The sequence below is a fragment of the Pteropus alecto genome, unplaced genomic scaffold (assembly GCF_000325575.1).
Source record: "Pteropus alecto unplaced genomic scaffold, ASM32557v1 scaffold106, whole genome shotgun sequence".
NCBI classification, from domain to species: domain Eukaryota; kingdom Metazoa; phylum Chordata; class Mammalia; order Chiroptera; family Pteropodidae; genus Pteropus; species Pteropus alecto.
The window spans coordinates 7850107-7871533 of NW_006442103.1; the positions used below are offsets into that span (position 1 = coordinate 7850107).

General features: G+C 32.5%; 1 pseudogene; it reads left to right on the forward strand.

The window, feature by feature from the left end:
• Positions 1-561: 561 nt before the first annotated feature.
• Positions 562-680, forward strand: LOC112469138 (annotated as a pseudogene).
• Positions 681-21427: the final 20747 nt, after the last annotated feature.

A 21427-nucleotide genomic window follows, 5' to 3' on the forward strand; every position in this document is an offset into this window, starting at 1 on the left:
TCATTCACTCATTCAAAAATTTCTTATTGAGAATTAAGCACTGTGATAGATTCTAGGAAAATCATTCTCATTAAGAAAGACTTGGAGCCTGTATTCTAAGAAATCATTCTCAGTAAGAAAGACAAAGAACTTAGAGCCTAGTTGAGGAAATAGGCAAATAATAGTAATAACTACACAAATATATATTTACTAATGATAAGGTGCTAAGAGACACATTACGGGAAACTTTTATGTTAAAGATTTATTAGGGAGATTTCATTCATGCTGTAAATTCTGCATATGGACTCTTTTGACAAAAAATTAGGGAATGTACCAGGAAAAGAGACGAGCAAGTATCGAGTACTCACAGTAGAGAGAAGATGGAAGGATATAACTGAAGTGTAGTTAGGGAAGACACATAGCAAGAATAGCATCAGGACTGAAGGTAAGCAGGTGACAGGTTACACAGAGCCTGGACTCCAAAATGAAACAGAAACACATACCAGCAAACACACACATATGTCAAAATATATAGCTGAGGATGTCTGTGTGTGTACGTATTTGTTTAAATTATAGCTAAAAGTCTATGGCCATGTCACCCTGAATGTGCCCCATCTCTTCTGATCTCAGAAGCTAAGCAGGGTCGGGCCTGGTTAGTACTTGGATGGGAGACCAGTTAGGAATACCAAGAACTGTAGGCATTAAAAAACAAAAACAAAAAAAATGATAAATTATAACTAAAACCTAGACTTCTACTAATGTTGACATTGGTAAAAAAAAAAAATTGTGTTTTGGAAATGAAATAAATCATAACACTGTTACTGTAGACAAGTCTGTTTGCCTTGTTAGTAAAATGGGGAGAGAGAAAAGTAGAATTTGTAGGTAGCTACTTCAGAGAAATTCAGAATGTTTTCTATTCCTTTCATGCTGGGAATGAGAAAAAAGTTACATGAGAAAATATTTTCTTACAAAGTGTTAGATTGCTTTGTACCCCAACCCAACCCATGAAATAGGGAGACCTGAAGGATTCATTACTCTTCGGAGTAGACTGCCTGTGGCCATGTAGATAGATATCTTTAACTGTGTGTGGGGAAACAAACAAAAGATTTTCTAACTTTGTGCCTAGATGTATATGTTTCTCTAGGTTAAGTAGAACTGTGCATGTGTTTGTTTGTGTGTGTGTGTATGTGTGTATGTGCATATGTCCACACATGCAGAAATTTGAGGAAACAGAGGTCTCTGTGTTTCCTACCTAGATGCTGATCCCTCCTCTTCCAGCTCCACATAGAAGCACAGGCAGAAGAAAGCTGAAGGTGGGGACTTCTTCTATGTGAGAGTTAAATTTCTCACCCTGACATTGAAAAACAGCAATACCTAACAAAGACAACTTCAAAGTACTTCATCTTATAATAAGCCTACTTTGTCCCCCTTTCTTTTACTATAATATGAAACAATTTCCTATGCTAAGGTGGAATACAATAGCTTTGTGTCATGTTTTCTTTTTCACAATTTGCTTAGCTAGGACTTACAATAATCATAAATCTGATATGAGATTTAAAAGAAGTACCTCTCACTGCTTCTCTTATACACTTAGACCCAGTGGAGACACCTTTATCTCATTTCTCTGAAACGGGACTTCGAACATATATTTTTAGTCAAGTCTATATTCACTTGAAATCACCATTTCCCCAATCAATATATATTGCTAATTCTCTCTGTATTATTTGAATCTCCACACTAGATTATAAACTAATTTGTATCTGTTTGCTTTCTTTTTTTGCATATACTAGTTGCTCAATGAATAATTTCTAAATTTTTCCAAATGTAACTCAATTGTACAGTTCTTTCCCATGTGAGACCATACATAGTCCTACTTAGGTTTCATTTGGGGGATATTCTTTATGTATGTTTTGGGGAATATACCGTGCTACATAGACTTCTTAGCATTATATTAGATCTGCCTAAAAACATATCGATGTAAATAATTCATTGGGGTTTACCCAGAGTTTCCTTTCTCTCCTAAGTAAATAGTTACTCTGATTTAAAAAAAGAAAAAGAAAAAAAGACTTGAAAAAGTGTGAATTAGTGAAGTTACATGTAACAATAAGGAGGTACCATACACACAAATTAACTTGAGAAGGTTTGAAATACTAAATATGAGCTATATTTAAAAGACAGAGAATTCTGAATGCATGGTTTCATCAAGTTCTTTACATGACATACTGAATGTTACATTTCTGTGACCAAAGTGTTTCTGAGAGTATATCTACTACTAGAAAGAAAGTCAATTGACATTTCATCAAGTTAACTGATCAATCCAGTTGCTTCTGTAAGTGAATTACAGGACTTATACAACTGAACAAAAGTCATCTTTCCAGTGAATTCTCAGAGTTTTTTAAACTACCTGAGATTTGAGCTAGCTAGGTGTGAAAAAATAAAGTAGTATGTGTGAAGACACCAGTAAAGGAATCAGCATCTCTAGAATAATAGCCGATTTTATTGAGCACTTACTATGTGCCACACTGTCCTAAGAACATTTACACAAAATTATTTGTTCCTCAAAACTCTATGAGATAGGTATTTTATTATCTGCATACTTTCTGTAGAGCAGAAAGTCGAATTAACTTATCTCAACTGGTAAGGAACACAATTCAGATGTGCATTGTTATTGAAGAGTGGTAAGCACCTCAGTATGGCCAAGGCACAGAGAAATACAGACTGTAATATTTTTAAAAAATATTTAAAGTACATACACATACATATATTCTATACAGAGCCTGTCACTGTGCACTGAATATAGCAGATGCTTAGCTCTTGTAATTTAAGCTGGATTAAATAATTTCATTTCTAATGTATTAAAATTTACATTTTAATAGTATTTTTAGAACCAAAGTACTAACACAAAAGCATTTTAAAAAGAACTAGATACAATATAAATAAATTTTCAAAACAGGCAGCATTGTTTAGAATATTAAAATATGAGCTCAGTGGTCCACTTGGATGGTATAATGTGTATAAACCCAACTCTATCACTTACTACATGCCTGGCTTTGGAGAAGCTCTATTATCACTCTATTTCAGCTTCTTCATCTCTAAAATGGGTATATATTTACACTTAGCCTGCAGGGGTTTTATGGGGATTAATGAACTAATAATGCGAAAAGTTCTTGGAGCAATGCCTAGAACATCCAAGGGTTCAATAAATATTAGTTATGAAGATAATGATGACTATGATAATAATGAAGATATATAGAAACATTAAAACATGAAACAAACATTTTTTTGTGCCTTTAACCCTGTAGCCAAATAACTGTCTGATAAATTTCACTTTACAATCAGAACTTCCAGCCTCTCATTTGCATTCTCTTACTATTCTCCAGTCTTAATCTCACCCCATTTAAAATGTCTGTCCGGGCCTACCACTGGTTCTGTAACAAGCACTATGTGTCTTGGCGGTACTAAAAATTGAAGCTCATAAGAACTGGAGTCTGTATCTTATATACTTCTTATAAACATTAATCATATTACACACTTAAGGTGTTTAATAAGAAGCTATCAAGAAATTGAGAATGTTTATCTGTGACTGCTTACTCATTATAGGTCATCTCAGGTAATGAAATATAAGATGCAAATAAATGACTTTTACGAATTGTAGATACCATGACTTTATATAAGCACACATAGCGTACCCTGTCTGAATTTTATATAACTTGAAAAATCAGGTTAGCTGATACTTATTTTAAAATACCACAAAATATAAGCCCTCAGTGAACAGAATTTAAGAAATGTTCATTTTGATTGGACAGAGGAAAGAAAGGGCATAACTTAGAAGCAAAATCTGCAGTTGAGGTTAATCATGACTTCTGAGGAGCTGTTCTATAAGTAAATGCCTATGTCATACTATTTTATTTTATCTATTCTGGATGTAGAAGCTGTGAGTTTTAAGTCAAGTCGAAAAAAAAAAAAAACTAAGAAAAAAGAAAGATATTTCTTAAAAGAAAAAATCTAGGCTGCATTTGACTTCAAAAGCTTCTTTTCTCATTTATTTGACTATTGGCCTAAATTTAAAAAGTCAAATTTCAAATAAAATAGTTTGGCTTTTTTTGTATCAGTTTCTGGGCTGCAAATAAGGACATAAAATAATAAACGTTTAGGGATTTATGCCTTCAAATCTCTATTATATCACTAGTGTTTGTTGCACATAATCAAAGTTTAAAACTGTGTTCTTCTGTTGTTCACCATTTTGGGTCTAGAAACACTGACTTTGTAATTCTTTCATTTATTTAACAACCACTTGTTGATTCTGTATTAAAGCCTTACTTTATATGAGACTTGAGAGTGGGTCTAAAGACAATTTCAGCTTAATTAAATATTCAGTACCTTAGCTTAGTAGAAAGGGATCTGGAACATATATATGCTGTGTACAGCGATTAATTTATAAAAGATGTGATGCAATAGACTCGTTGTAATTAGGAAAGAACTGAAGACCATTAAGTACTTTACCAAAGGTAACTTAAGTGAAATTAACTGATTAAAATTATTGAAAAGAGGCAAGTTCATCAGGATTAAGGTACAGATAAACCTATAGGCTCAAATTTGGTTGTCAGGCTCTGTCTCAGGATTAATTAAGCAGCTTCTTGCTATAAGCTGTAACACACACAGACACAGGCACATACCTATCTTTCCAATCATACATAATCAAGAACATCCAGGCCTAATTTATATATGGCATGATATCTAAGAATTGAAGTACTTGGTTTCATATTCCAGGCATGTCATTTTCCTAGCTGTAAGACCCAATTTTTTTTTAAATTGACCTGAAGCATTATTTAAGCATCTGTAAAAATGGGAAAAATAATGATATCTACCTCATAGAATTGTTTGAACGGTTAAATGAAATGGTCCAACTGGAAAGGCCAGTGTCATACCTGATGCATAGTAGTTATTCAGTCAATGATAGTTGCTCTAAATTTCATTATTATGATGATTATTCCACACACAGTAAAAAAAAGTCCTCACCAATATCCAACGGTGGACAACTCTGAATCTCATCATTTGCTAAATTCCAAATCAGTGTCATGGGGCAAGTGTCCTCTGAGTCTAGAATGCTCAGTGTGCTTTCTTCAAATAAGGTACGGATGTAGTTTATCATGGTCCAGAAACCTTAAACTTAACCACTCACAATGCCTCCAATGTATAGTTATGAGGAAACTTCAGTAACAACAACAACTAAACAGGCAGGATAATAGCAGCATCAAATACCATGTGAAGGTGAATAGAAGACACACAGCATACAATATTTGGTGTTCTATAACATGCCATGTTTATGTGGAGTGGGATATCAACTATGCTCTGTCCTGGCCAACTCCCATTTTATTTTCTGTCTTTGAATTTGACTACTCTAGTAACTCATATAAGTGGAATTACACAGTATTTTTCTTCTTGTGACTGGTTTATTTCCCTTAGTATAGTGTCTTCAAAGTTCATTTATGTTATAGAATATTGCATAATTTCCTTGCTGAATAACATTCCATGCTATGTAGACATCACATTTTGTTTATCCACTCATCCATGGGTGGACACTTACTTAGGTTCATTTCACCTTTTAGCTATTGTGAATAATGCTGTTTTGAATGAGGATGTGCAAGTATCTCTTCAAGACCCTGATTTTAGTTCTTTTGATTATATATACCCAGACGTGGAATTACTAGATCATATGGCGATTCAATACTTAATTTTGCTGAGGAATTCCCATATTCTTTTCCATAGTGGCTGCACCATTTTACATTCACACTAATAGTGCTCAAGGTTCCAGTTTCTCCACATTCTCACCAATGCTTTTTATTTTCTATTTTTTAATAGCAGTCACCTTACTGAGTGTGAGATAATGTCATTGTGATTTTGATTTGATTTCCTGATGATTAGTAGTTCTTTATATATTCTGCATATTAATTTCTTGTCAGATATAATAGTTGCACCTTTTTTTTTCCATTTTCTAAGTGCTCTATTTACCCTGTTGTGTTCTTTGATGCAAAAAGGTTTTTTTTCAATTTTGATTAGTCCATTGATCTATTTTTTTTTTCATTGTCTATACTTTGGTATCACATAATCATTGCCACATCCAATGTCATGAGACTTCCCCATGTTTTCTTCCTGCTGGTTTAGCTCTTACATTTAGGCATGTGATCCATTTTGAATTAACTTTTGTATGTTGTAAGAGAAGGGTCCAACTTCACTCTTTTACATGTAGTTTGCTGGGGATGGAAATGAGGTGGAGGACAGTGGAAATAAAACAAAAAGAGATTCAACTCTAAATACAGTGCTGAGCACAGAGAACAGAATACTGTTACACCATGACTATATTAGTGAAATAAGAACTTCTCTGGCTCTAAACAAATCTTTTTTAAATCTTTGAACCCTGAGAAGTAGAAATCAGAGGAGTGTAGAAGAACAAATTGGGAAAGAGAGATGCCTACTCTAATTCCTTTTTCCACTAAAGATGCATCTCCTACCATAGACCAAGTTGAGATAAGAGTAAAAAAACTTTATCATGAAATAAAGTTTATAAACTTTAATTATTAATTTGGACTGGTGTTATGAACTGCTGACTATTTTATGACTGGAAATGACTGTAGGAATTTATGTTACCTGTAAGTATACTTAGAAGCCATAGAGCTTATTCTGAAATGCTTTTTAAAAAATCAGAAATGGGTTTGATTGCACTGTGAAAGAGAAAAATAAAATAATTTCTGACATTCTTTCACAATCTTGCTTGTTAATCTAATGTTCGATTTATTGTGATGTCTTTGCAATTTTGTTTTTGGCTTTTTCTAGACTACCTTGGTCTGACCTACCTATTATTCGATGCCAGTTTGTTGAAATTTTCCCAAACTACTTCCTTCCCATCTTTGAAGTACCTTTAATTGTCTATGAGATGAAAGATTTTAAATCAAGACAGGAAATGAAACTCAGAGTCCAGTTTTTACTCTATTTTCTTGTAAAGTAATTAGCAAGGATTTCAATTAAGAAACTTCTTTAATATATAAAGAACTTATACAACTCCACAACAACAACAACAACAAAACAAACAATCCAATAAAAAAAATGGGAAGAAGACCTGAACAGATACTTCTCCAAAGAGGAAATACAGATGGCTAATAGACATATGAAAAGATGCTCAAGGTCACTAATCATCAGAGAAATGCAAATTAAAACCACAATGAGATATCACCTCACACTTGTCATAATGGCTTTCATCAATAAATCAAAAAACAAGTGCTGGTGAGGATGTGGAGAAAAGGGAACTCTCATACATTGTTGGCGGGATTGCAAATTGATACAGCTGCTATGGAAAACAATATGGAGGTTTCTCAAAAAATTAAAAATGGATATACCTTTTGACCCAGCAATTGCACTTCTCAGTATTTATCCAAAGAAAACCAAAACAATACATAAAGATCTGTGCACTCCAATATTCATGGCAGCACAATTTACAATAGCCAAGATATAGAAGCAACCTAAATGCTCATCAACAGATGATTGAATAAAGAAATTATGGTTCATATATACAATGGAATATTACTCAGCCATTAAAAAAATGAATTCCTACCATTTGCAACAACATAGTTGGACAGAGACATTCTTATGCTGAGTGAAATAAGTCAGAGAAAGATAAATACCATACGATTTCACTTATATGTGGAATCTAAGGAACAAAAAGAACAAACTAACCAAAAACAGACTCACAAATATAGTGGACAATTTGGTGACAGACAGAGGGGAGGGAGATTAGGGGGCTGAGAGAATGGGGTGAAGGGTTAAAGAAGTACAAATTAGTAGTTGATAGTTGATCACAGGGATGGGGAGCATGGCATAGGGAATGCAGTTAGCATTAATATGATGGCTAGGGGAGGCCCAGGGGATGAAGGAAGCAAATGGGGTTATCATTTTATGAACTATATAGATGTCTAACCAATGTACTGTATACTTGAAACTAATTTAAATAAATTATTTTTTTAAAAAAAAGCTTCTTTACTTTGCAAAGAATATTAACAGGTTACATCTCAAAGAGTGTTGAAGAGGCTCCATAAAAGCACCCTTCTTTCCACATTTCTTGCCTCCCTATTCAGTTGATAATTTAAAAAAATTGAGGTTAGCTATATAAACATCATAATAATTAGATTCATTTATGCAACCTGTTTAACAGTGTGTCTAATTATCATGAAGCGCAATGAGGATTACTTGTATGATTAAATATACTAGATAATTTTGCTGTAAATTGTATTTGATTAAAACCTTAAATCCTGTTCATATGTGTTTAGACATCATATTATGTTGCTCAGGAAACACAGTCAGCTACTTACAACTTAGAAAAGAAAGCTCATACTTTTTGTCGTTTTCTGTTATCCTTCCATTCAAAAGTTCTCTAAATGGCTTACATGGCCTTTTATTCACAGATTGATGGCCCTAGCATGCCAAGGGAATGTGTAGGCAATAGCTCCTTGATTATGTTACTCTTTTGTATCCACCTTTATTCTAGGCTGTGAAGTTTCTCAGACTGTGTCATAGGTCCTCTTTTTTTCATTCAGGGAAAACATAGTGAGTTCTCATCTTTACTTGTGGCTTTATGTTCTAGCTATATGCAAAAGATTCAAAATCTTTCCCTTATATCCTATGTTTCAACTCTGATTAATTCACATCTTTATTTTGAAGATTCAAAAGCATTTACAAATTAACATGTCCAAGTTTGGCTAGTAATATTCCACAGGAAGCCCCCAATCCAATCCATAGTTGTCATTATTTCAATAAATGGTGCCACTTATTTCACCTATTAAATAGATATTAATTCAACATCTGCTGTATAAAAGGCATTGATTTAGGCCCTAGTAATAGCTTTAAACAAAACAAAAACCTTGCCTTTACACTCAGTATACCCGAGTTATACAATTAGGAATCTCTTGAGAATTCTTTCTCGTTAACCTTATAGATTTAACGTCCAATATGATATCAAGTTAGGCTGCTTATCTAGTCTTCCATTACAATCACAGTAGTTCAAGATCTCACTTTAAACTTTTCAATGGTTCCTCATTTCACTTACACCAAATTCCTACCAAGGCTTTTATAATCCAGTAAAATTTAGCCCCTACTCAGGATAGAAAGAAGAAGGATGTAAGAAAGAAAGTGATGTGAGGTCTTTTCTTCTCTTTTCTTTTTCTTTTCCTTTTCTGGAAACCTAGATAATTTTCTAATTGTATGTTTCTCTGATTCTTTCTCGCTATCATGATATATTCTTTTGTGGATTTCCCTTACTTGTTATTGAATAATTGTTAACACATATTGTGTTCTAGTTAGGATATAGGCTAAACTTCTATAATAAGAACACTCCAAAATTCTGTGCTTAATAAAACAAAAATGCCTCTCCCATGGAAGAGACCAGAGATGAGCCTTTTATGACTGTTGAAGTAGCTCTATCATCCCTGATGTGAGGCTTTCATGTTCAGGTTCATGATGGCTCTTCCATTGTTGCCTTTCTAGTGGGAAAGGAGAAATAGGAAATGGGGAGAAAGAAACTTTCATTTTTAAATGACACCATCTGGAGGTTGCACAAGCATCCCATTGGCCTAAACTTAGTTATAGTTATATCTAGCTACAATAAGATGTGGAAAATGTAGCTTCAGTTGGATAACAGTCTTGTAGCTAAAACATATTAGAGGAATGAGTCGATGTTCCAACATTAAAAGAATGGAGAGACAATGAATCTATCTTTATCCTAATTAAAATCTTTACAAATTTTACTTTGTAGAAATTGTGCATTAGCTCTGTCTTTTCTTCCTGCTTTTCCTTGTGTTTTAAGTATGAAGCAGAGTGTATTAATCAGTCAATGTTTCTGACTAAATGAATATTTTAGGAAGGACCTCTTTGAGCTTCATTTTTCATCTAAAGAATTATAATTTTAAAAATAAAGTATAGCATATCTAAATTCTAAAAGTAATAGTTTATTTATAGTACACAAGAACTTGAAAAAGTGTTATGAAATCATCTCGAGTTGTGTTTTTCAGTAGAAAGAATGATGATCAAGCTTCATGCAAATTCAATCTTATTTCTCATTTTTCTTTATATTCATGAAAAATTAGCTATGCTTATTTATAAATAAACATGATAATGATAAGCCTCATCATAGATTCTTAAAACATTATGTATAGTTAAATCAGAAATCATAAATAAATAAAGAAAGAAAGAAAGAAAGTAAGTAAGTCTCTATAATTATTAAACAAGAAAAAGACCTCAACACTTGCCATGAACTTAAGAAGGTGAAGTCCAAAGAAAACAGAAGAAAGAGTCTAGTACAGAATAGTGACATTTTTAATCAGGCCCCCGTTTACCAAAATTGGGACCGATATGTCAAAAAGGCTCTGAAAGCTGTCACTACATTTCTCCAAATTCTAATAGAAATTGGTTGAATAAGTTTGGTTGTAGAGTAAAAACTGCTGATTCCATCTTACAAGTAAAATGATGAAGGTGAATAACTCGAAATGGTTTTATCCCGAATTGGAAGAGTATACCCAATCCTGAGAGTATTTCCCCATGGGAATGAAACAGTACCCTTCTAGGTAGAATAGACCTAGGAAAGAATATTTAACAAAATCCCAGAAGACATAGCTTAGATTTTCCACAGCTAGCTCTAGCTGAGTTCTTTTCTTCTCAATAGATAACTTCGGTTTAGAGGACATTGTTGATTCTCGAAGCGTGGGTAAGAAGTGAAGACAAAGAGGTCTCAAATGATGTGGAAAGTACAAGACAAGTCATTCATAGATCAAAGCCAATAGATCATCTGAATAGAACTCTCCATTAATAAAACTAAACCATATGACCCAAAAAAGGCAAAGGTATAAGACAACAACACATATTTTAAAGAAAATAAAAAGGCATCTAAAAGTTACATGAAAATATCTAGCATAGAATGATACATAACTCAAAAGCTATGAGAAAATTCCCATGTTAACTTTGTATTATAGATTAACTTAATGAGATAGCGAACTTACAAGAAAGAAATAGTTGAAACATCACACTTTCAAATGACAGAATGAAATTGAAATGGAAATAGAAAAACTGTGGAAATAAGATGAAGACAAAAATAACCTCAATATAGAACTAAGATAAGAAACTCAAAGGAAAGCAATAGACACACTGCCATTTTATTTATTGATCCAGGAAAAATCTTGAGTTACTAACTGGAAATCGAGGAATATAGTCAAAAAGGTCACATCAATTCACAAAATTTTAATATAGAAGACAGGCAAAAAACATCCAATGAAAGGATCTTTTAAATCCCCTGAAATAGAACAAAAAATGCATTCAATTATATAATTGGAGAAAGTTGTCTTGAAATAAAGAAAATTATATCTGTAGATTAAAGGACATAGAAAATTCCAGGGAGATTTGGTATAGCATGATTGACACCAATATATCTTTTGGCAGTTACTGACTTTAAAAAAATAAAGATATACTCAGGTGTCCAGATAAGTGGATATAGGACTGAAAATCAGCCTGGTCTTAGAATTATCTACATAATTATTCAAAGTCTAAAAAATTTAGATACAAAGAAAATACTTGATATTATTAAGCATTTCATTTTTATTAAAAGAAACTGAAATCTATATGCCCACCATTTTTTATTTTTTTATTTTTGCAAAATATATTTAATGTGGTAGTAGGGAAGAGCAAAAAAATTTAAAATAAACAAAACGTGTTGTTCAGGATCATGGAACTGTATTACCATATAACTTTAGCTACAGTCCTTAATTTTATTTCCAAGGATACTTTATTTGTGCATTACCTGTGTGATTAAAATTAATGTAAAATCCTTATTTCTTTTTAATTTAAAACAAACAAACTACCATACAAAACATTGAGAACTTTGAAAAGCAGATGGGAATCACAATGGTTGTGTTTTCTTGTCTCTCCTTGACTTTGTGAGAGTGCTCAGCATACATTTTATGTCTTGACATCTTTGTAGGTTAATAACTAACTGAAGAAGAAGTAGTCAATGCTATTATAATATGACATACTTTCTCCTCATGGACCTGGATAATTTTTCCATATTTATGATTGCATTTTAATTTTTAAATCATATTCTTAGTAAGATAATTTATTAAATACTAGTTTATTGAGTATTTTTTTCCAATTAACTTGAAAGTAGTGTGATGACTGTGCCATGTCACAGATCTGGCCTCAGGTCTACATGGAACCTGGTACCTGCTACATCTTGGTCCCCGCACACTCTTGTTTTAATGGAATATGTGAATATGGGCAATTAAGCTTTAACTCAGAAACTTTTCCAGGCTGTATTTCTTATGCCATATTTGTGCTTTGCCCATTTATTCTCCATATTTTAGATTTTTTTCCTCTAGATTTAGCAGAATACCACATAGTCTGAATCATAACTTCTCAAACCTATACTGAGGATATGACATCTTTACTCATTAGCGTCCCTTATCACAAAGAGTGGCTAAGAGGTGCTTGTTCTCCTGAAACATGTTATTAGAAGGTGTTTCCCCTATCTACCTGTCAGATTGAAAAATGTACCAGAAGAGCTGAATATGACACTAAAGCAGAAGCTCAGCAATATAAATTAGACCAATGAGAAAAGAGGTCCGAAATGTCTACAGTGGGCACATAGAAAACAAATACTTCAGCCACAACAGGTACTGAATTTATGGCCATGAGGCTAATTGCACATCACACTGGCTATTGAGTCTGAATCTACTAACAAAATGCCTTACTTGGTAAGGATTTACATGGAGACAGTGCAGAGCCAAGGCTTCAGATGAACGTCAGTTCCTACATTTGATAGTAGCCAACTTAGGGAGAAATTGACACAACATATTTTGCCAGTAATACTTAACTTACAACATTTGGAATGCCATAGTTTGAAAGCCAGCCAAGAAGGGCATTGATGGCAGATATATCCTATGAAAACATTCCACTTCTCTTTTGAAAGTTTGGGCCATCTTAGCTAGCCATAACTATTTACTTCAAATAAAATCCTAGAACAAACCTTGCTATTATAAAATCTTTGCCAGTAAAACAGATACTTTTCTTTGAAGTGTGTATTTGGGCTGTTGGGATGATACCACATAAAAGAGTAGTTTAGGAAAATATGTGTGTTATTTGAAAGATGTGCTTTAGTGAAGATGCCATTTATATTTGCTATCGATTTGTTTCTTACTTGTTTTGAAGAAATTATCATTGGCATCATGATCAAAAAGCATTCCCTAAACATGGCCTTGAGTATTGGTCATGACCCATATGATACATACCATTAGACAAGTAACTTAAAAATAAGTTTTCTCTTCTATACAAGAGAATACCTTTAACGAATACTTTAATGTGATAATAAGTAATTTTACATGTTACAGCTCTTTGTAAACTATGCTACTCACTAAAACATTAATATTAATGATAGCTATTTTTTGAGCAGCTTCTACTCTAGGCACTCAATTCATTTAATACAGTAATGATTACTATTACTAAAAGATTGTAAAATAAAAACTTCAAAGTTAAACTAATGGAAACTGTGGACTTTGGGTGATAATGATATATCAGTTGAAGTTTGTGACAAATGTATTACTCTGGTGGGCATATTGATAACAGAGGAGGCTATGCATGCATTAGGGACAGATGGTATATAGGAAATCTCCATACCTTTCTCTTAGTTTTACTGTAAACAGGAAACTGCTCAAAAAAATAATATCTTTTTTTTGGAAATTGACAAACAGATTCTAAAATACGTATGAAAATGCAAAGAACCTAGAGTATTCAAAACTACTTTTAAGATGAAGATCAACACTACCTGATTTTGAGATTTATTTCTAAACTACCAAGACATTGTTATTGACATAAAATAGACAAATTGAATAGTGGAACAGAATAGAGAGTATATAAATAGCCCTAATCACACAGGGATGACTAATTTCCAACAAAGGTGCAAAGACAATCCAGTGATAAAAAGGCTTTTCAACAAATGAGAGTGGAATAATTAGATATTCATATATTGAAAAATGAACTTAAATATAAACCTTGCACCACGTACAATAATGAACTGAGAACAAATCATAGATCCAACTTTTACCTAAAATTTTACAAATTGTAAGAAAAAATTGGGGAAAACATTTGTGACTTTGCCTTAGGTAAATAATATTTTAAATATAATATATAAAACATGATCCATAGAAGAGCAAACTGATAAAATTTAAACTTCCAATTTTCTATAGATACTGTTAAAAGAATGAAAAAACAAATTACAGACTGCAAGGAAGTTAAATAGTTTATCTTCAGTTCCAAACATATAGTATCACCTTCTTCAATGTCGTCATCATTGTGGTCATCATAATCATCTAAAATCTTCTATTTATTTCTTACCATATTCCTGGTACTGTGCTAAATGTTTTACGGGAATTATTTCATTAAATCCTATAAGGAAGATATAATATTCTTCATTTCACACATGAGTAAAGAGAAGGTTTGAAGAATTCGGTAAAGAGCTAAAGCTTTGGGTTAAAAAGCAAAAGCATCTGAATGTGAATGTGTATCTAGTCTTTTCTTCCTTTACCACCCAACTAAATAAAACCCACAATTGTTGGATTCTGTAAGAATTATTGAATCAATGAATTGAGCAAAGATTGGCATCGGCCACTCAACAAGTCAACAAAAATGGAACACAGTCAGTGATTGAACTGCAGCACGCTGACTAGCCCAGAGCCCGTTGTTTTATGTGTGTCAATCCTAAATATCCAGTTTATCTCTTATGTGCCCCTCCCTCTCTCACTCCTAGACTGCCAAGACAATCTCTCTTTCTTTCCCTGCCTTTCCTTAGAAACCAGTGCTGAATTGCCATTTAGGAGGAATTTTAATACCCTAGACATCACTTGCTTATCAGTACATCAATACATCACAATACTTTAACAGGTCTTCACTAGATTTTAAATGTACATATATAAATATACTGAAAAATGGAAGTTGCTAACTTAGGTGGTTTTTGTTCTCCCGGCCCTATTTAAAAATAAATGTTCATTCAACTGTATATTCTTTGCCAAGAAAAAAAAAATAGAAGAATTCATAAAATTGGATCAATTTAGACTAAATTCCTCCAAGAGAGTTTTGGAAGATGCAATTAAGATAAATACAATTATAATTTCTTAGTGACTACTATTATGAATAAAATTATTTAGAAAATATGACTATGCCCAGATGGTTTGTATTTACTTCTCACTCTCTTCAGCGGTTTCTGCCTTTTTAATGTGTTAACACAATGTGAATTTCACTTTACTAATGGAGTCAAATCTGAAGAAATAAGAAATAATATCTTTTAATTATGCCAAAAGACTCTCCTGAATTAGCTCATCTTCCAAATAGCATCTACTTTGGTTTCATATTTAGACTCTCAGCAGTTTTAAATTATATCTATGGCAGTGTGAATTGCATTACTTTTGTATATTCTGTAAAATATTGGCTGATTTCCTCAAGTGAAAATCTCTTTCTCTCTTTGTTTAGCAGTATCCAAGTAATTAGAATGAATTTTCCCTTCACTTTCATTTAATCTTTCTGAAGGTGTTTTTTTATCTGACTGAAAAATAATGCGTTCAGTTTTCTCACGCATTAAAATATCTTAGTAGAAACTTTCACGTTTGCTAAATAGGTTTTACATTTCCAGCTTTATATTTATTTCATTAAAGTTTAGACTAATTCCCAAAATAAAAGAGAATATTAGTTTTCTTCTTTTGGAATGCTTGTGAGCAAAGAGTTTCCACAGAATTTTCACAGAACCTTCAGATTTTCTCTTCTTAAATTCAGCCACATTAGACATCTTTCAAGTCAGTATGCCAGGTAGAAAGTAACAGAGGGATTACTGAAAACATTCCAAAGGGAGATAACCTTATAATTCCCGAATGGTCTGCATACTGCTGAAAACATCAAGAGGCTAATTTATTACTTACAAGAATCAATCTAACTAAAAAATAAATAGATAAATAAAATAAACCCTTAGTAGATATAAAGGCAAAACATATGAGCAATTTGACATGAAAAATATATGTAAATATAAGGGAACTTGTTTAACTTCATCAATAATCCAATTAAAACAATGATTAGATTAATCTCCAATCTGCTAAATTAACACGTTAATAATAATACTTAATACTGGTAAGAATGTGGTGAAACTACTATGTGACCACTGGAGCATACAGCCCTTCATTTATTCGAGACATTTATTGAACACATATTATGTGCTAGGACTTGGTGACAGACACATCAGTGAACAAGAGGAGTAAAGTTCCTGCTATCATGGAAAATGTCCATCTGGGCAAAATGTTAAATAACTAAGAAGAGTTACAAATTTCCTTCCATCTTAAAATATACTTTTTGCCTATTTTAATTAAAATAATCTTTAGAAATTAGAAATGTATTTCTGAAATTGAGTTGAGTCTTACAGTCATATATTGAATATGTTTATAACCCATAAATCAAGGTTTTCTCTTCTGCAGATATTAATGATACTAATTAGTTAATGATTTGAGGAATTACTTGATTTCTCCAAAATAATTCAAAGAATAATCAAAATTATGGGCGGAAAAAAATGTTTATTGTCTTAATACTTAAGTGACTCTAATGTTGTCATTTGTCATCCATTTGGACCCTAAGATAATTCAGATAAACAATGAGACATAGAAAAGAATGTGGAAAAATTTATACAATTTGTGAGAGCAACAGTTTAATCATGATATTCCCCCAGTTTGTTTTGCTGATTTTATAATGTTCTCTGAGGAACACATTATTAAAATTTGAACTTTCTATAGGCCATTAATTTTGAGATTCTGGGCCCTAAAGAAACAAATCCTTAGCCACCTACTTTGAGAGGCGGTATGCTGCAGTGGGTTAGAGCACTGAGTCTGAGGTCAAGCATCTTTGGATTGAAATCGCAGCTCTCACATTTGTTTTGTGACTCTAGGCAAAATACTTTCTAACCTTAGTTGTTTCATTTGTTTTTAACTATACTATAGCAATAATAGCAATAATGTAAGCTGCCTGAGACAAACAGGGACTTTAGCTTTGTTTTTTACTGTATAGTCAGTGCTTAGAATGGGGCGTGGCAGATCGTGGGTGCTCAGTTAAATAAAATAATGAATGAACGAACAGTAGTGTGTAGCTCATAACATTCATGTAGAAATTCAATTGTAATGTTAATTAAAATTAAACAGTAGCTTATCGTCTACAAAATTGCATTTATTTTATGGCCTCTGGGTTTTAGGATACATTTATGTTCCTGAGTATTTCACTATGTATTGGTAAAGGATGTGTACAGTAGTTAATTGAGTTTGTTTTTGTGATTGTGTAGACACACCAGTTTTGAATTCTTGAAGAAAATACGCAATGACCAGACATAATTTTAATTATTGCAGTTCATTGACATGTTACACTCGAGTGGTAGAGTGATATATGTCTGTCATACTTAGGACCAGCAGGAGATTTTAGCAGTAAAGATACCCATCATCTTAATGGAGATTATTCTTACTCTCAAAAAAAAAAAAAAATCCCTTTTTATGAAATCCATAAGCTTTTTAAAAAGACACATTATAGAAATGATCTTTGTGGCATGATTTAAAAATGAAACAATCTGTTTCAATCTTCTTTAGATCTACATTCACTATCTAAGCCTAAATTTAAACATAAGCCATCATCTTTCGTTTTCATATTTCTATTGTGTCAGTGTAAACTTATAAAGTCTTTTTGGAAGTAAATTTTGTGATATTCAATCAAATGTTAAATATGAATACACTCAAACACTCTATATGTAAATCTGTTCTATAGGGGTAAATGCACGCAGATGTGTGTGTATGTATGTATGTATATATATTATATATTCAAAGCATATGTGTATATATTTTACATATACACATAATATATGCATACATATCATCTATATAATATAATGTATAATGCATATGTGTATCTGCATATGTAATTATATGTATGTTTACTAAAGCTGTGAAACCTGAAAAATGTAAATGCACATTATTAGAGGAGTAATAAAACTAAGTTCAGAAAGCCCACTCTTTGGGATAATATGTGGCCAGCAAGACAATATAAACATAAGTGTTCCATGTTCCAAAACAGAAATATCCCAAATATAAAAGGAATATATATATTGTATGTGCATGTATATACACATATATAAACATATTCTATTTCCTTATAAAATTATTTTCTTCATACATAATATCTATTTTAGAGTTGATAAATAAACTTGCAAATATGAAACTGTGTGTTTGTCATTTGGATGGGTAGATGTGTGAGTGAGCTTTGATGTAAATTCCTGACCCTAAGCACACACGCAGAACCATAAGCCCGTTAAAGGTGATTGCCAGAGTGAGGATTCAGGGAAAATGATGAATAATAACAGAGTCGTTTTTAGCTTGCTCTTTTTCTGAATGGTTGAATGTTTTACAGAGAATATTTTCACATATACCTAAGCAATTAAAAAAAGAACCAGCCATATCAATATTAGTATTATTCTGTAGAACATTAAGTTATTGATTCAATAAACTAAGTACAGCTATTATTCATGAAAAAATGGCTCTCGCTTACCTCTCAGTCTGTTTTGGCAGATCAGGAATCATTTAAACTACCCTGCCAACTCCTCTAGATTTAGCCTCTTTCTTTGCCCCATATCCTGTTTGAATGGAGAAGTACACAGTGGGGAGGGGAGTTTTTATGTTTCCTATATTTCCACTTAAGAAGTCTTTGGGGCACTTAAATCGTACTAATCTATCTATCATATTGTGGAGTGAGAGTCAAGGTATTGATTGTCAGTTTTAAAATTCAGTAATTCTATTTATCAAAATATATATTTATCTCCCTACTCTGTGTCCTTTACTATGTGAAAAGAAAACTTTATAGTAGTCATTCACAAAGTTAGTATTCATTACTTATAGGGCTTCTGAAAACATGGCTTTTTGAGCTCCACTCTTAGTGTCTATGATTAAGCCTTTCCGGGTGGGAATGGGTTAGTGCGCATTTCTAATAAGTCCCCAGATGATGCTGAGACTGAATTCAGGCACCATACTTTGACAATGAGTGGAATAAGTAAAAGAGAAGAGATAATTCCAGACTTCATGGAACATAGAATCTAATTAGGATTGTATTAGTTTCCTATTGTTGCTGTAACAAATTATTGTAAATTAGTAGTTTAAAACAACATACATTTATTATCTTACAGTTCTTGAGGTCAGAAGTCTAAAGTAGGTTGGCCGTACTGTGTACTTTCTGGAAGATCTAGGGGAGATTGTATCCATACTTTTTCCCGTTTATAGAGACTGCCTGCATTCCTTGGCCAATAGCCCCATCTTCAAGGTACAGTGTCTTCAAATATCTCCTCTGCTTTGGTCATCACATCTCCTTCTCTGACTCTGACTCTCCTGCCTTTCCCTAATAAGGAACCCTATGATCACTTAGGGTCTACCCAGATGATCCAGGATAATCTTTCTATCTCAGAGTCTTTTGCGACAGCTCTGTAAATTAGCATATTCAGAGATTCTCAGGATTAAAATGTGGACATAACATAATTCTGAAGCATAGAAAATCTTACTTGTAGGTGGCAAAATGGAGGTAGCACTAAACAAAAAGCAAAAAATTATTTGCCATCTAGTTCTGACTTTCAATGAACCAGCCAACCAACCAAATGTACAACCTTGGCTAAATAAATATATCTTTTTGAACACATCTCATTGTGAATGGAGTGATTAATGTAGTTATTTCTAAAATGTCTAATAGTTCTTAATGTTGTAATTCTATAACTAAAGGCTAGCTCAGATTTTTTTTTTTTTTTTATGACAGTCATGGGGAAAAATAAGTGCTGGTTTAAAAAATACAAATAGTCCGGATTTCAAGATTTCAGATTTCAGAAATTCAAATGCGAAGAGGATTCTATCAAAGAATCTAATTCAATGTTGGTAATGCCATTTATAAGCAGACATGTTAACATTTTTCTTGTAGTGCAATTTGTTTTACTAAATATCTAAGGGAATGCAATGTCCCAAACAGCATCCAAAACTGGCAATTTAAACATATTTATTTATTAATGCAAAATCTAAGGTTTTACTGATTCCACTCAAATATGAGTAAATGTAAGGTTTCCTGTAGCAATAAATAGTGTTTTCAGTATATTTTAACACTTACGAAGCACCACTAGGGGGCAGGGTTATTTCTTAATTCTACTTAGATTGATTCCCTTAATTATGGGATTAACAAAATAATGGCATCATACTTATATTTTTGATCATTTTTATTGAAAGGCAATTTCTACATGATGGCATTTTTAGATTAATTTCATTCTGGTGGTTAAGGCATTCATAATTTAAGGACTGATGCTCTTTTAAGTTTAAACAATTCCTGGATTGTTTAACATGGGTACAGACATTTTTTTCCAGTCAAGAACAGCAAGGAAAATAATAGTGGGATTACAAGACATTGTCTAAATAGTAGTTTACATTGAATGAGACATTAAACAGTTTTTTTGCTTGTTTGTTTGTTGTTTACTGGCCATTTTGTAAGGCCCTGAGGATAGGCATAGTAAGACGTATTATTTTAGATATTATTTTCTTTGGAAACCAATCTTTATTCCCCTTTCCAGAAATTAATTACAAGACCTTCTATGTGCTTATATCCTTATCTCCATCTCAGAATGTAAAACATTATGCTAGAATTGCCCTCATACTCCATTCCTTCATAAGACTTATGAGATCCTTGGGCACAGGTCCAAGATTTTGTCATCACTGTATTCCAGCATGCAAAATAGAATTGCCAGAGAGTAGATAGATACGCAATAAAAATTTGTGGCTGTATTTTAATAATGGTAGGGGAAAAAAATCAATAAAAAAATAAATTATTTACTATGGTGATATCTATAGTGTGTATTATTTTATTTTATTCAATTTTACATCAATATGGTATTGATTTTTAAATGATACATGGAGAAAAGTGAACCAATGACAACTCGGTTCTCAATTAAGTTCAATTCAGCAAGCATTTCTTGGGAACCAAATATATTCCTTGCATTATGCCCAGTCATGGGCATAAAAAGATGAAAGGAAAAAAAAAATTCTAAGCCCTTAAAGCACCAGTGCAAATAAAAGCACATAAAACAGATAACTTTAATGTTTATAATTGAGATAAAAGATTTGGTCAACTTACAACTTTTCCTCAGGCCAGTTAAGGAAAAACCGTTTTGTTCAACTTTTGGATTGTGTCACCACACAAGGAATTGAAGAACAAATATTCTACCAAATTATTCTGTAACATAATAAGTTCGAGCTCTTTTATAAAATCATATCATAATACATATAATACTAATAAGCATTATAATGATTGGGCAGCTCAAACACTACAAATACTA